Raw genomic sequence first — 15,804 nt, forward strand, 5'->3', positions numbered from 1 at the left:
AACACAGATCAAAGATTCTTGTATTTGCTCTATGGGAGACCCGCACAAGCTCCTACTTGATTACTAGTTCAGAACACGCACCACATCCTCTAACATCAGCTCACCCTCCCAAGCCATTATTTCTCACCATTCCGTGATAAGAGTTATTTTTGGGTTATAGGGCAGATGGTAAGACAGGCAAGGTCAATGCATATATATTATTTTGTTATAAAGAGAGCTCCTTGCGTACAAGCAGTGTAGAATCGGGTACTATGGCACCATATAAAGCGTTCTATATGTCCCTGGAGAGTGGTTATCAGAGAAGCATAGTGTGCAGATAAAGACAATGTAATCTCAGAATAGGTATCTATTCCAGTTATGAAACTCCTTGTTGCCCCAGTGACAGAGGAATTAGAATATTATCAACGAGCCTGCCAAAAGGTAAGTAGTTTGTTCACCTGAGATATATTATTGAGTGCTTAGCCTTGGTCTCTGTTGCTTGCATGTTGGACAGCTAATAGGCTTGGCAGATAAATTGGCTTCGGTGAGGAACAAGATATGTAGTTGAGCCTCTGCATGTTCTCTCCTGCCACCACTAAGGTTGTTTTGTTCGTTAGCCTTCTGAACAAGCAATGTAGTGCCTGCTGAAAGAGGTTGTTGCATACCTACATATCTGATTGATAATCTTCTTGACAGTAGTTTGGTAAGCATTCATATTAAGCATAAATGTTTTCATACTCTAGCTCATTCTCAGTGGTTCACCCACATATTTCTTCCCCAAAACTCATTATTACCATTCCTCCAATCGTTTTTTTTTAAGATTTTATTTATTTATTTGTCAGAGAGAGAGAGCGTATGTGCACAAGGAGAGGGAGTGGCAGACAGAGGGAAAAGCAGGCTCCCCACTGAGCAAAGAGCCCGATGCGGGGCTCGATCCCAGGACCCTGGGATCGTGACCTGAGCCGAAGGCAGATGCTTAACGACTGAGCCACCCAGGTGTCCCACCAATCCTCCAATCTTGTTCCTTCCGAGTCCCTAATCATTTGACTAAATTATTAGCTACCACGCATAACTCAATAATGCCTCATCTTGCTGGAATAGTGGACAACCAAATACATAGCTTGAAATATCTCTTAAGATTACACTCAAGTGGGCTATGATGCCTAAGCAATCTACTTTTGGCTGGCACTGATATATTGTGCAGTGACTTCTATAAAACAGGCTCAATTTTTCCCTCATTAATCAGCTGGCCATAGGGAATTTCCCATGAAGACATAGACGAGGCTTAAGGAGGGGCCGCAGTACAGAGAGGAACCTCATGCAGCTTTCTGTGTCTTCAGGATCTGCTTTGGCTCAAGTCCATATATATTATTCCCGCCTGCTGATGGGGTATACTAGTTAATTGGGTAGTACTAATTTCATGACTAACAGTTCATCTTGTCATGTTTTGTTCCATTGATAGGACTTTAGTCTCCACAGTGGCCCAGGATCAAATCAAGAGCTGTCTCAAAAAAAAAAATCTTATTTTGCCAAAAAAAGAAGCATTTTGCTATAAACTCTTGTGAACTTAAATAAATAAAATCTTTTTTTAAAAAAAGTGTGTTAGAAGATTTGACTATGCAAGCAAAGGCAACCATGGGGTATTAAGTCAATGGGATTGTCAATAAAAATATCATAATAGAAATTAACATAATGCAATCATAATGCAAAAAAGATAGGCTACTCAGTATGAAGCTAACATAAAAAGAAAGAACTGTTGAAAAATAATGACAAATCCATACATTACCACACATAACGAACTTTGTTAGATTGTGCCAGTTAGGTCGTGCCTGGTTGAAACCCGTAGGAAACGTTAATAACATAGCAATATTTGATTTTGACTTAACAAGAAGTCTTTTTTTTTTTTTAAGATTTTTTTTTTATTTATTTGCGAGAGAGAGAATGAGAGACAGAGAGCATGAGAGGGAGGAGGGTCAGAGGGAGAAGCAGACTCCCTGCTGAGCAGGGAGACCGATGTGGGACTCGATCCCGGAACTCCAGGATCATGACCTGAGCCGAAGGCAGTCGCTTAACCAACTGAGCCACCCAGGCGCCCACTTAATAAGAAGTCTTAAGGTGGCGGTCCCCAGGGTTGGTTTTGTGGCTCAGTAGGATCTTAACAAACTAGTTTCTTTCCATCCTTTAACTCTGCCTTCTTCAAAGTATTGAATTTCATCATCAGGTTTGTTACCTCATAGTTGTAAATAGTGGCTACAGCTCTAGATAGCCCATATTTATTTGAAAGTTTCCAAAGTAGGAAAATAGAGAAAGGGGAAAAAAAGACCTTCTTCTTTTTTTCATTAGGGGTGAAATCTGTCCAAGAATCCTCAAAACATTTCCTCTCAAATACCAGAGATCAGAAATAGATCACAGACCTGCCTCTAAGACAATCACAAGCAAAGGAGAAATGATATTACATACTGACTCAAAATCCTTCATGATTTATCATTTGAGACCAAGATCTGTTATCAAAGACAAAAGAGAAATGGCTGTTGGATATGCAGCAAGAGATTTTGACTTAATTACATTTTTTGTGGATACAGCTTTCTTTATAACCATCTGAGAATGGAGAGGGTCAACTCTGTCTCCTAGCTCTGTAATCTGTTTAATGACTTTGATGTTACAATATGAAATAATTTCACTAGTGTCTTTTTAAAAAACTGGACTGATTGAAGATAAATTAATCTTTAATATAGGTACCATGAGCTAGTCTATTTCTTGCCCCCAAATCTTGCAGAGATGGGGGCAGGAAGAAAGCATGAACCAGTCAGGAAGTTGAGTATACAAGAAAAAGTTAAAAGGTCATGACAAATACCTTTACTCACTTCTGATCTTATAACAATAACCACACACACAAACCAGAACACCACATGAAGGGGAAATAGTAGGAGATTATAGAACACTGTGAGAAATACATTTTCATTGTTATTTCCGAGTCAAAATTCTAAAATTATGTGAGTGACCTTGTATTAGCCAAGGTTCTCTAGAGAAATAGAACCAATCAGATATATAAGATACACATATATCAGGATGCCTGGGTGGCTCAGTCAGTTAAGCGTCTGCATTCGGCTTAGGTCATGATCCCAGGGTCCTGGGATCTAGTCCTGCATCAGGCTCCCTGCTCAGCGGGAAGCCTGCTTCTCCCTCTGCCTGCCACTCCCCCTGCTTGTACTCTCTCTGTCTCTGACAAATAAATAAATAAAATCTTAAAAAAAAAAAAGATACACATATATCTTGGCTCACAAGATTATGAAAGCTGGCAAGTCCCAAAATCTACAGGGTGAGTCCATAAACCGGAGCCCAGGAGACTCAATGGTGTAGTTTCAGTTAGAAGGCCGGCAGCTCAAGAACGAAGAGCTGATGTTTCAGTTCAAGTTTGAAGGCAGAAAAAAACTAAACCTCTCTTACTTGGAGGAGGGTCAGTTTTTTTGTTCCATTCGGGCCTTTAACCGATTAGATGAGGCTTACTCACATTAGGGAAGACAATTTGCTTTACTTGGTCTACTGATTTAAACAAACAATGAATCATGGAACACTACATCAAAAACTAATGATGTAATGTATGGTGATTAACATAACATAATAAAAAAAAAACCTTAACAGTTCAACCTAAAAAAATAAATAAATAAAATAAATAAATAAACCTAATCTCATCTAAAAACACCCTCATAGAAACACCCAGAGCAATGTCTGACCAAATATTTGGGCACCCTGTAGTCCCATCAAGTTGACACATAAAATTAACTATCACAGGGCGCCTGGGTGGCTCAGTTGGTTAAGCGACTGCCTTCGGCTCAGGTCATGATCCTGGAGTCCCTGGATCGAGTCCCTGGATCGAGTCCCGCATCGGGCTCCCTGCTCGGCAGGGAGTCTGCTTCTGGCTCTGACCCTCCCGACCCTCCCCCCTCTCATGTGCTCTCTCGCTCAGTCTCTCTCTCTCAAATAAGTAAATAAAATCTTTAAAAAAAAAAATTAACTATCACAGACCTGGTACACCTTCAAAAAATATTGATTCCTACAAACTTTGGAATAATCAGTGTAATTGCACTGAACATACACACATTCTTAAATTTGTTTTCTGTGTTGTGGTGTCTGGTTTGTGCAAAGAACAAAGAAACACAGTTCTTTGGCATTCTCCATTCTACTTGTTGGCCTATGTGTTAATGTATGTTTATCGTAAAATAAAAATAAGCTTCAGGGTTAAAGAAATCAAAATGGGTCAGATTAGGAAAAACCAGACCCAAGTATAGGTGTTCATTCAGCAATGTGAAACAGAAAGGTAGAGCCTGGCGAGCCCCAGGATTATAGGGTATATCCAAACACAAGCCGAAGTTGTTCAAAGCTAAGGGAATCCTAACAATTCAGATACTGTTGCTGTAGGTAGCAGACTAAATTCTACTGGTATGTTATTCTATTCATATGTTATTTACATCCTCCAGTTACCTCATAGGCCTTAGGAGCAGTCACTTTTTAACTATAAATTCTCTATCATACTGTTAATGTGTAGTGATAACCCTAACTCAGCAAGTATTCATTATGTTCTATTTACTCTACTTATTTATCAATGAAGTTGAATACAAAGTTGTCGAAATAAAAATGTGCATTGCTTAAAGTCCTTAGTTAGCTATCAGGCAATTTAGGTTTCCAGATCTATCCATTCTTTCGTTATCATACACCCACATACCATTTATTTACTTATCAATTATTTTATTTTTAATTAAAGAGAAGCGCAAGAACTTGTAAATATAATAGAATAGGGATGTTCCTAATTTGTGCAATATTGAAGCAGGAATACTAGTTAGAACTGTCATCTTCTTTCATTTCATTTAATTTGGTCTGGAAAAACACATGGTTTGTATAACAATTGGCTTCAGGCACTAAGCACATTTCATCCAGGAACATTTAAATGTAATCTAAACCGTCTTAAGCACTTTTTATGGTGCGAGAGTCACTTGACTTTGAAAATATAAGATCTCAGGATCACAGAGTTTAAGTAGACTTCCCAGAATCTCAGGTTCTAAAGTTAATAGAAAAAAAAAAAATAATAATGCTGATCAGAAGAAAAGAGGCTACCAAGTGGTAATAACGTGGGAGTTTTTACATATTTCTAATCAGATTTTAATGAGGCAAAAAGCAAAGACTTGTAAATAGTATTCGATAAAAACTTCCGGAATAAAATCACAGCGGGTCATTTACATTTGTTTAGAACTGGGAGACCTGACCTTTTGAATGCTAACGGACTCTGTACAATGTTTACAAGAAAGCAACACGGTGGGGTGAAGGAAGTTAGATAGCACCTTTTTGAGTTCTGTTAAGCCTACTGTTTCCTCCCTTCTCTTCAAAGAGAAGAAAGAAGAAACCTACATCTGATTGTTCAAGCAGTGTTATTCAGCAAATGTAATTGCATCACCGGCACACCTTAAATTAAAAATCTGGTCTCAGGCTCTGCCATCTCTATTTTTAATTGGGACTGAATAACCCGTTTTGCCACTGACAATAATAGCCAGTGTCTACTTCTCATTAAGAAATGTGACCTTTTTGCCCGATTAACTAATTTTGTCACATACAACTTATACGAGGGAGATAGAAGAGTCTTCTCTTTTTCAGAGCAGCGCTTGGATTGCACATACTCAAAGCCCCGGGATCCTGACGAATGGTGGATTCTGATTTAATGGCTCTGGGAGGGAGCCTATAATCCTGCCTTTGCCACAAGCCTCCAAGTGAAGTTGATGCTACCCCTTTTTGAGCAGCAAAGCCTAGAGACCTAAAAATTGGAAAAATGTACACATGGACAAATCTAAGCAAAAAGTAGAGAACTGTGTGTGGGGGGGGAATCCTTAATATTAGAAAAAAGAATATGTTTAGCTTGTTCAGAATAAAGCCCAGGAGGGTCCCAGGGATTCCCAACTTTGCTCCACTGGTAAGGAACATGACTGTAAGGTCCTCATAGGACATCAATTTTGGTGTTCTCAAATTGATATAATCATTTTTTTCCAAGAAGATTAGTGCAATTTATTTTTTTGCTGAATGAGGGCAAGTAAGGGTTGCAGCTGCTATTTGGAGAAATGCATTAGAGGGTAAAATGCTTGAAGAAGTTATATTACTGAAAAAAATTGAATTGAATGAGAATAAGGAAGATCAAACTGAAATAAAGAATGAGTCAGTAGGGTATGGACTGTTAAACCCTTGATGAGATTTCAAAGGTATTGACATACTGGTAACTCTAAATAAGAAGAATGGGAGAAAATGTGAATCCTTAAAATGTTGTGGGAGGTTGTGAGTAAGAAATAATAAATCATAGAATCTGGTATCTTACGGAAGAAAAAGGAGAGAGCAACAGACCATAAGCAATAGGAAATGGGAGAAAGGTTTATCTGCAATTACTAAAACTAGGGGAAATTTTATAGAGCTATTTAAAGGAAGATTTATGAAATTTAGATTTACAGAGAAAATTTCTTAAAAAAGATATTACATATGATCAATCATTCATAATTAATATATATTTTAACAGATTTTGCAGGATATAAATATAAGAAGATAATCTAGTATAAAACATGAATAAGGCATATATAATTTTGCTTAGGAAACAATTTTGGACTAAGAAAACAGTGATATAGGGTTTGCATTGATAACAAAACAATAAGAAAAAATGTTTATGTTGTTCCTGAAAATAGACGATAAAGTGTTGAGTAATTTAATAATCAAATAAATACAAATTGAAATAATAAGATGCCTTCTAAAGTCTGTCAGATTTATATGTATAAAAATAGTGATAGTTTTTCTTGGTAGGAGTGCAGTGAAATGGACACTTTCATATGAAGCTTGATCAGAGTATAAACTGGTACCATTATTTCTGGAATGCAATTTGAAAATATGTATTTCAAGCATCAAGACTGTCAGTGTACCATGATTTACTAATTAGTCCCTAGGAAATAATCACGAATGCATATATATAGAGTGATATTTATTGCAATGTTACTTAAAATGAAGAGTTGAGTACAATCTTCACTTCCAAAAAATGAAGGGAAGGGGAGCAGATTAGTTAAATATATGATACCAAAAGATGTAACAAAATGCAGTGCAGATATTTAAAAGCATAGTTCTAAAAAAGTATTAATGGCAATAAAAATGATCTGGTATAATGTTTTCCAAAAGCTGGGGATTCTTTTCCTACCAGCAATATGGCAGACTAATTTGCTGGACTACCATCATGCTATATAACATCTACAAATACCTAGATAAAATATACATGTCATTTTTTAAAGTGTATTGCTGACTCACCAAGGAATTAAGGCATACCCATAGGAAGACCATGAAGAAAATACATGAATCCAGAGTGGTATGAAAGCACCATAACCAGAGATTTCCATAACACAGGGCTGTCCCTGAAACCCTGACTTGCAATTTTTATGACTATCCAAGATATGGGACAGTGGGAGACAGAGCCTAGAGCCTGCTCAGCATAGCAGTCTTATAGAGAAACCCATTTAAAGCCAGAATTCTAAGGGACTATAATTTCAGTGAAAGGATAAAGTAGGAAAAATAACATCCCCTCAGAGGAGCAATTAGGAAATTTTTCTGCCCCAAACCTTGGTACTAGGTTGAGGAGGAAAAAAAATCGTTAAGTGCATCTTCACATGAATTTGTAGTTTAACTTCTCATGGTCTCTATAACTAAAAAAAAAAAACTCAACTAAAATTTATTTTATATTTGTCCCAGTTTGGTGCTCTCTCTAAGAACCTAGCCAAAACAAAAGCAAAGCATCTTTGGAGACATCTATGTATTCCAGGTCTCAGAGAATTACCACAGACAAAATTCCATTAAATGTGGGATTAAACATAAACTATCACAAAACTCATGAGGAGATAGGCATCATGAGCAGAAACATAAAAATAGAACTCTACTGGGGTGCCTAGGGGGCTCAGTCGGTTAAGCATCTGCCTTCAGCTCAGGTCACGATCTCAGGGTCCCGGGATCGAGTCCCACGTTGGTGGGGGGGGGGGGTCCCTGCTCACCGGGGAGTCTGCCTCTCCCTCTCCCTCTGTCTGCCACTCCCTCTGCTTGTGCTCTCCCCCTTTCTGTCAAATAAATAAATAAAATCTTAAAAAAAAATAGAACTCTACTCATGAAGATTTCAGATATTAGAATTACTATGTAACCATAAAAACTATGTTTAATATGCTTAAAGAAATCAGGAAACTGCCAGTAACATAAGTTAGCAACAGTCTATATATCATGTATTCAGCAGATTCGGGACTGAATTTTAGAGAACTTTTAGAAATAAAAAATATAATGAACACTAAAAACTCAATGGACAGGTTAAGTACTAGATTAGACAGAGCCAAAGATAAAATAAGGAATTGGAAGTTAGATATGAAGAAATTATTCTGACTACAGCACAGGGAAGACAGGAAGATGGATACATAAAGTAGGATTGAGAAATAGAGACACTATCTGATAAGATGTACAAAAGAAAAATAAAAAGAATTAAGAAAGGTTGTAGTCATGGAAATAATATCTGAGGACTTTTCATAGTTCAAATTTATTAATGTTCAAGATGAAATAAAGCACTTGCAAATTTTTCTTACCAGTAAAGATACTTAATTAGAAGTTAAAAATTCTCCTCACAAAAAAGAACCATCAGACCCAGACAATTTTACCAATGAGTTCTACAAATGTTTTCAAGGAATGTATTATTTTTGTCATACAAAAACTATTCTTGAACGGGAAAAGAAGGAACACTTTTTAGTTCATTCTATGAGGTTACTACAATCTTGATACCAACATTATATAAGAAATGTACAATGAAGAAAAATTATTACCAATCTCCTTCATGAACCTAATGGCAAAAATTCTAAATTAGAAATTAGGAAATTATCTTTTATATAGTGATCTATAAAAAAGATAATAAAGTATGAAAACTGGGTTTAGGCAGGATTTTTAATAATAGAAAAAATCTATAAATGTAATTTATCATATTAACAAGTTAAAGGAGGAAAAGCAAATTATCATCTCAGGAGATGCAGAAAGTGAATTCAATAAAATTAAATAATTAAGCTTAATAAATTTTTTTTTCTAGCAAACTAGAAATAGAAGAGCTTTTAGTGTCCACCTATAAATCAGAAACTTCTTGGTCTTTCAAGCAGAGGTAATTTAATACAGGTAATTGATTACTCAGATTATGAAAGCCAAAGCAAGCATTTTGAGTCAGCTACTTGAGAGCAGGAAGCCAGTCATGCCCCGAGGGGGTAGAAGGATAGTGGGACGAGGTGTTATCAGAGTCAAGAGACTGGATTCTCCGGCAACTGCTAGAGCTAAGATCATCATTGTCTAGGAGAGCAGGCTTCATGGAAGGAGGGGTTCCCTGCTGGGAATTAGACCCTCAGAAAAAGGACAAGTTTTGCTGAAGATACCATAGGAGACAGGGAGATGATAACTTGTCTTTCCCCAGTGCCTCCCACAGGCTAACCTAATGAAAAATTGGAGGTTAAACATACCTGCAAATGTGTTTTCCTGAAATGCAGAATAGACAAGGAGATAGATTGGAAGTAGTCTGAGAACAAACTAGTTTGGGACCTAATAAATGACTGAGAAGAGCAGGGAACAGAGGGGCTAGTCAAATCAGATGTCGAAGGTATTTCAATATCCTAGTTTTAAATGTAAAGGTGGATATATTACTGTTTTATTACCAACGTGCATATTGTATACATATTTTATAAATATTATATCTATATCCAGTATTTACTTTTCAAAACAGCAGTATACAAATTTGCATATATTCTATAATCTCATTATTGCTCTATACATTTTTACATACAGTATTCAAATACATAAATATGGAAAGATACATGAACTTTGGGAGAGAGAGAATATGAATCTGAAGCAAAAAAGTACCCCTAAATTATAGTTATGTTCCAAGAATTGAATTTAAAAAAGAAGCAAATTGCAAAAGAAATAATCAGCCATCTTTAGAAATTATTCAAGAAATGTTCTGTGATCATTTGAAATCCAACTGCTACAAAGTTAGGGAAGCATAACTGAATTATAGTTTAACTGAGAAAGCTTGTATGTTAGTAACTATATTTATTCTACCTCACAAAATGATGTCTTAATGGAAAAGGGTTAATCTGCATGAAGTCTGGCTAGAATTGAGCTTCATGTTTGTCCGACATTTTCTATAGGCAACTGACAGCCAGTTCACAGGAGTGAATCTCTGATTTTTGTTTTTGACATTAATAGGTACCAATATCCATCAGAGAAAAAAATTGAAAGGGAGTGTGTTAAGAATTTAATAGTTACTATTTCTATCAAGGATTTTTATTTTATTCTTTACTATTTTCTCTCTATTTCCAGTGTTTCTTAATAAGTGCATATTATTTTTAAAATGCAGAAACAGCAATGAGTAATGCACTAAAATAATATTAAAAACAACAACAACACTGTGACCTTCACCATTGTCTTAGGCTGCTCAGGCTGCTCTAACAAATCACTACAGACTGTGTGGTTTATCAACAACAGAAATTTATCTCGGGGTGCCTGGGTGGCTCAGTCGTTAAGCATCTGCCTTCGGCTCAGGTCATGATCCCAGGGTCCTGGGATCGAGCCCCGCATCGGGCTCCCTGCTCCTCGGGAAGCCTGTTTCTCCCTCTCCCACTCCCCCTGCTTGTGTTCCCTCTCTCGCTGTGTCTCTCTGTCAAATAAATAAATAAAGTCTTAAAAAAAAAAAAAAGAAATTTATCTCTCACAGTTCTGGAGGCTAGGAAGTCCAAAATCAAGGTGCTGGTAGATGCAGTGTCTGGAGAGAGCCTACTTCCTGGTTCACAGACTGTGCCTTTTTCCTGTGTCCTTACATGGCAGAAAAGGTGAGGAATCTCTGGGGTCTCTTTCATTAGGACACTGATTCCATTCGTCAGGGCTTGGTCCTCATGACCTAATCCCCTCCCAGTGCCCTGCCTCCTTATACCATCACCTTGGGGGTTAGTATTTCAACATATAAATTTGGGGCCATACAAACATTCAGACCATAACAGCCATGATTATGAGGCAGTCATGAAAAGGAGAGACACACAGGAGGAAAGGTGATCAATATTCCCATTTACTCAGGAATTTTTGTTGCTAAAATCAAGACAATCCTGGGCATGCTAGGATTGTAGAAAAGTCACACAAGAATTCACTTTTTAACTGTGAATTTCAGTCTTGGTCTAGAAACCCGATTATTCTGATGAATTGGGTGAGAAGATGCAGTGTTCCTGGAAAGAATTAAAATCTTTCCATAGCCTGTCCTATTAAATATAGATACTCTACATCTCATGCTTTTGAAAGCTAATGTCTTAGCTAATTAGCTGAGAGCAAAACCCTCAGAGATTGTGACATAAGAGAGGTTCCCAGGTAGAGAAATGAGCAAAATTGATAAAAGAAGCCATGGAAAATATTTTGTAGCCTCATTATTTTTCCTAGGACTGCCCCTACATAGGGTTCTAGAAATGAACTCTAACAGATATTTTCAAGACAAAGTTCAACAAATAGAAGAGTATGTGTACATATAGTAGTCATGGATTATTTCCTGTGGTCATTATCCCTTGGTTGAATGTCCCTTGGGGATCTCTTTGGGAAAGAGGGATACTGCATTTAACAAGGCAGGAACTGGATTTTCTTAAGCATCTTGGCCCTATATGGTGGTTCTCAACCTTGGCTGCACGTTAGCATCACTTGGGAAAAATTTAAAGTATTTCAATGCCCAGTTCACATGTCAGATGTTGGGAGTGGTATAAGCATTACTATTATTTAAAGCTCTCAGCCCTAAGAACCATTAATCTTTATAATTCCTGGAATTCCCATGAAGAACATAAATGTTGTGAGTAGATTTGTTTTAGCCATGTCATCATTCAGAGCAGATCAGCCTACAGAAATCTATCAGCTGTAAGGACCTGGATTAAATTTAAGAGAAATATCATTAACATTGTGTAATATTTGGCCCTGCTTGAGGGCCAGGATGTATGGGCCAAACAGAATCACATTTGGAGCTTTAAAAAAATGACCCTGGCCCCACTTTGTCCCAGTTAAATTTGAATCTCTATGCAATTGTGTCTAGAGTATTAGTATAAAGAAATAGTGGTTATGATGTGTAGCATCTGAAAGTCACATTATGCAAAACAGCAGTTTCAGAAGGGGCATTCTCCAGACTTTGAATTTGGAAGAGACAAGGCAAAGCAACAAACACTCGACCCAAAGGTCTCAAAGAGCCATTAGATAACACAGGGCATCAACTCAAATTAATTCAGCTATCTGGGGAAGACTGGCTGAAGTAAAATTTCACTTAAATGAATTCCAGCTAGCCAAATAAAATGAAAATATTGAGTATCCTTTTATAAAAACCACATTGTGTTTTCTGAATGGTTTGAGAGAGGCTCGAAGAGGTAGATATGAAATACATCCATTTGCTCAATGGACAAAGGTTTTGTTTTATTTTATTTACATAATGTGAAATGTTTGGCCACCTGGAGTAATGCCTCAAAGTGGATGGAAAGTGGAAAATGTAGTCTGTGAGACTGATTAATAACCATGGGCAGAAAAATAGGCCAAGTGGAAAAACTTATTCATGTAATTGCTTCATTTTGCTGACTGCAAAAGGATTTGTTTTGGGAGTGATTTCAGCTATTTTACTCGGTGGATTGATAGATCACAAAAAGGTCTTAAAAAATGATATTACACAGTTTTGTTTGTTACATGAAATTAGTTTGACCCAGAGGATGTAAGCCACTTTTTGTATCTCCCTTACAAGGTTTGTCTTGAGAAAAGAGTTATTGTATGACATAAACGGTCTTTGTGGAAAGAGGTACGAAGATAGCAGGGGACTTCTCAAAAGTCATGGCCTTAGAATTATCAAATTTAAAAAAGACAAGCCTCAGTTTTCTTCATTTAGACACAGAAATAAATGAGAGACAACAGAAATGGTCATAATTTTATTTAGCTGATAGCTCCTGCTGACATAAAAATAGAATTCATGCACCTGGTAAGAAAATCCAAGAATTAAATGAAGGTAAAAATAAAATTAAAATTCTCCTCCTATAGTCTTGTACCATCAGAACATCTCCTGAAGGTTCTAGGTGAATTGGTGTCCCCTGTGAAACCACATCATTGGCTCCCTCATTGACAGTTGCGACTTCTTGAATGTCTTTCTAAAAATGACTTCAAGATATATCCCTAATATAGAATCTGTATCTTAAACAAGTTTGTAGAAAATATGGCTTTATCTTTTAGAATTATACAAAAGGGTGTTCAGAACCTAGGCTTTATATTTTTCCCCAGCTTTATTGAGATATAATTGACAAATAACATTACATAATAATACATACATAATAATTTGACAGGTGTATATATCATGAAAGCTTTAAATAATTGATCTCCAAGATATTACTATCTTTAACAACTGCATCGTATGGATATGTCATACTTTGTTTAAATGATCTGCTACAGATAACATTAATAATATATCTTGGTTTATGTATTTTTTCAAGATTACCTCTGTGATAAATTCCTCAGTGAAACTGCTGTGGAATATAACAGTTTTTGTTGCTTCCAAAACAAGGCCCTAGTTTATATTCCTACTAACATCATGTGAGAATGTCTAATACACACTTGCTAACACTGAATATTATTGCATTTTTAAAAATTTCACTAATCTGATTGGACGGACATTGACCATCTCTTATTTCTCTTGGCCGTTTGTGTGTTTCTTTTTCTACCTGTTCATCTCCCTGTATATTATTGTATTGGATTTTTTTTCCTTTTGTGTGTCAGAGATTGGCAAAAATTAAAATGATTGGCTGCCGCCTCCATAAACATTTGTTTAGGACTCGTTCGCCCCTCTGAGGTCCCGGCGCCCCCGCCATGGAGGGCCCGCCCGAGCCTCGGGCCCCACGCCTTGGCCTCGGACTCAGCCTTGGCCGCTGCGCGCCCCGGAGGTGGCGCGGCTCCGCGAGGAGCAGGAAAAGGTGGTCACTAACTGCCAAGAGAAAAATCCAGCATTGGAAGAAGGTAGATACTGACTATAATGCCCTGCAAGAAAGACTCAGTACCTTGCCTGATAAGTTGTATTTTAATATCATGGTACCATTTGGCCCCTTTGCCTTCATGCCAGGAAAGCTTGTCCATACCAATGAAGTCACTGTTTTACTCGGGGACAGTTGGTTTGCAAAGTGCTCAGCAAAGCAGGCTGTGGGCTTAGTTGAGCATCGGAAAGAACATGTAAGAAAAACAATAGATGATTTTTAAAAAGTGATGAAAATTTTTGAGTCCAGAGTTGAATTCACAGAAGATTTGCAGAAAATGAGTGATGCTGCAGGCGATATTGTTGACATAAGAGAAGAAATTAAAAGTGACTTTGAATTTAAAGCAAAACACCGAATTGCTCATAAACCTCACTCCAAACCAAAACTTCAGATATTTTTGAAGCAGATTTTGCAAATGATGTAAAATCCAAGGATTTGCTTGCTGATAAGGAACTGTGGGCTCCACTTGAGGAACTAGAGACAAGAAGAATTGCTGGCTGAACTTGATAGTAAGCCTGATACTATGATTGTAAATGGAGAGGATACAACGGCTTCTGAAGAAAAGGAAGATCAGAATATAAATGTGCATGTGATGCATCAAGTAACAGACTCTGTTACTTCCAGCAGCTGTTGTAAGGATGTTACACATTCAGAACTGTTCGGTGGTCAAACGAACGGCAGTCATTCAATGAACGGTTCAAATTCTTACCACAGTAATGAGGATGATGATGATGATGGTGGTGGTGGTGGTGGTGGTGGTGATAATGAAAATGAAAATGACCATGATGCTTTAGGGGTTGGAGATCATTCTATACCAACAATATATTTTTCTCATACTGTCGAACTTAAGAGGGTCCGAATAAATACTTGAAAAAATACCACTTTAAAAATCAGTGAAAAGAAAGAAAAAGCCAAACGTAAACCAAAGAATAGCTCTGGTGGTGGTCATTCTGCCCAAGAGCTGCCTACTATCAGGACTCCTCCTAACATTTATAGAGTCTTTGTTGATGTTGTGAACGGAGAGTATGTCCCTCGTAAGTTGATCCTGAAGTCTCGCAGCAGAGAGAACAGTGTTTGCAGTGATACCAGTGACGACCGACGGTGAGTCCTGAGGAGTGTCAGCTGCGAGGAGGCCACTTGCAGTGACACTAGTGAGAGTATTTTGGAAGAGGAACAAGAAGAAAACCATCACAAGAAACTTTTGTCCTTATCAGGAACCATAGTAGAAAAAGAATTTCTATCGCCCTCCTTAACACCACATCCAACCCTGGTTCATCCTGTGCTACCGACCATTCCAGAACAAAAAGAAGTTCTGTCAGAGGTATCAGAAGAAACTACAAAGAGGGTTTCAAAGTTCAAAGCTGCCAGATTGCAGCAGAAAAGCTAGGGCCTGCCTAGGCAATGGGCGTTTACATCCTGGAACCTAGTTTTGCATTTCTTTAGAATCTGTATTGCAAAATATGTTACGCATAGTTTGAAACAAGGCATCCAGAATTCATTTGGCAGCAAGATCTCTTACTGTTATCAGTGGTATTAAAAATCAAAGTAAATGTTTGAATACTTTAATATTCAGCTTGTTTTGTTAAGTCTCTGAATACTGTCAATACTGTTGTCTTAAGTTTTCTTATGATGCACTGGCAGTATTTGGAATTATTTTTCAAAGAATACTGTTCATCTGCATTGTTTTTGTGTTTTGAACTAAATACAGGCAGTTTTGTACCAGCTGTGAAGTTGT

At 37.3% G+C, this 15,804-nt stretch overlaps 1 pseudogene; it reads left to right on the forward strand.

Moving 5' to 3' along the window:
- The first annotated feature begins 357 nt into the window (after positions 1–357).
- Positions 358–15,456, forward strand: LOC110585194 (annotated as a pseudogene).
- Positions 15,457–15,804: the final 348 nt, after the last annotated feature.

The sequence above is a fragment of the Neomonachus schauinslandi genome, chromosome 7 (genome assembly GCF_002201575.2).
Source record: "Neomonachus schauinslandi chromosome 7, ASM220157v2, whole genome shotgun sequence".
In the NCBI taxonomy this organism is placed as follows: Eukaryota; Metazoa; Chordata; class Mammalia; order Carnivora; family Phocidae; genus Neomonachus; species Neomonachus schauinslandi.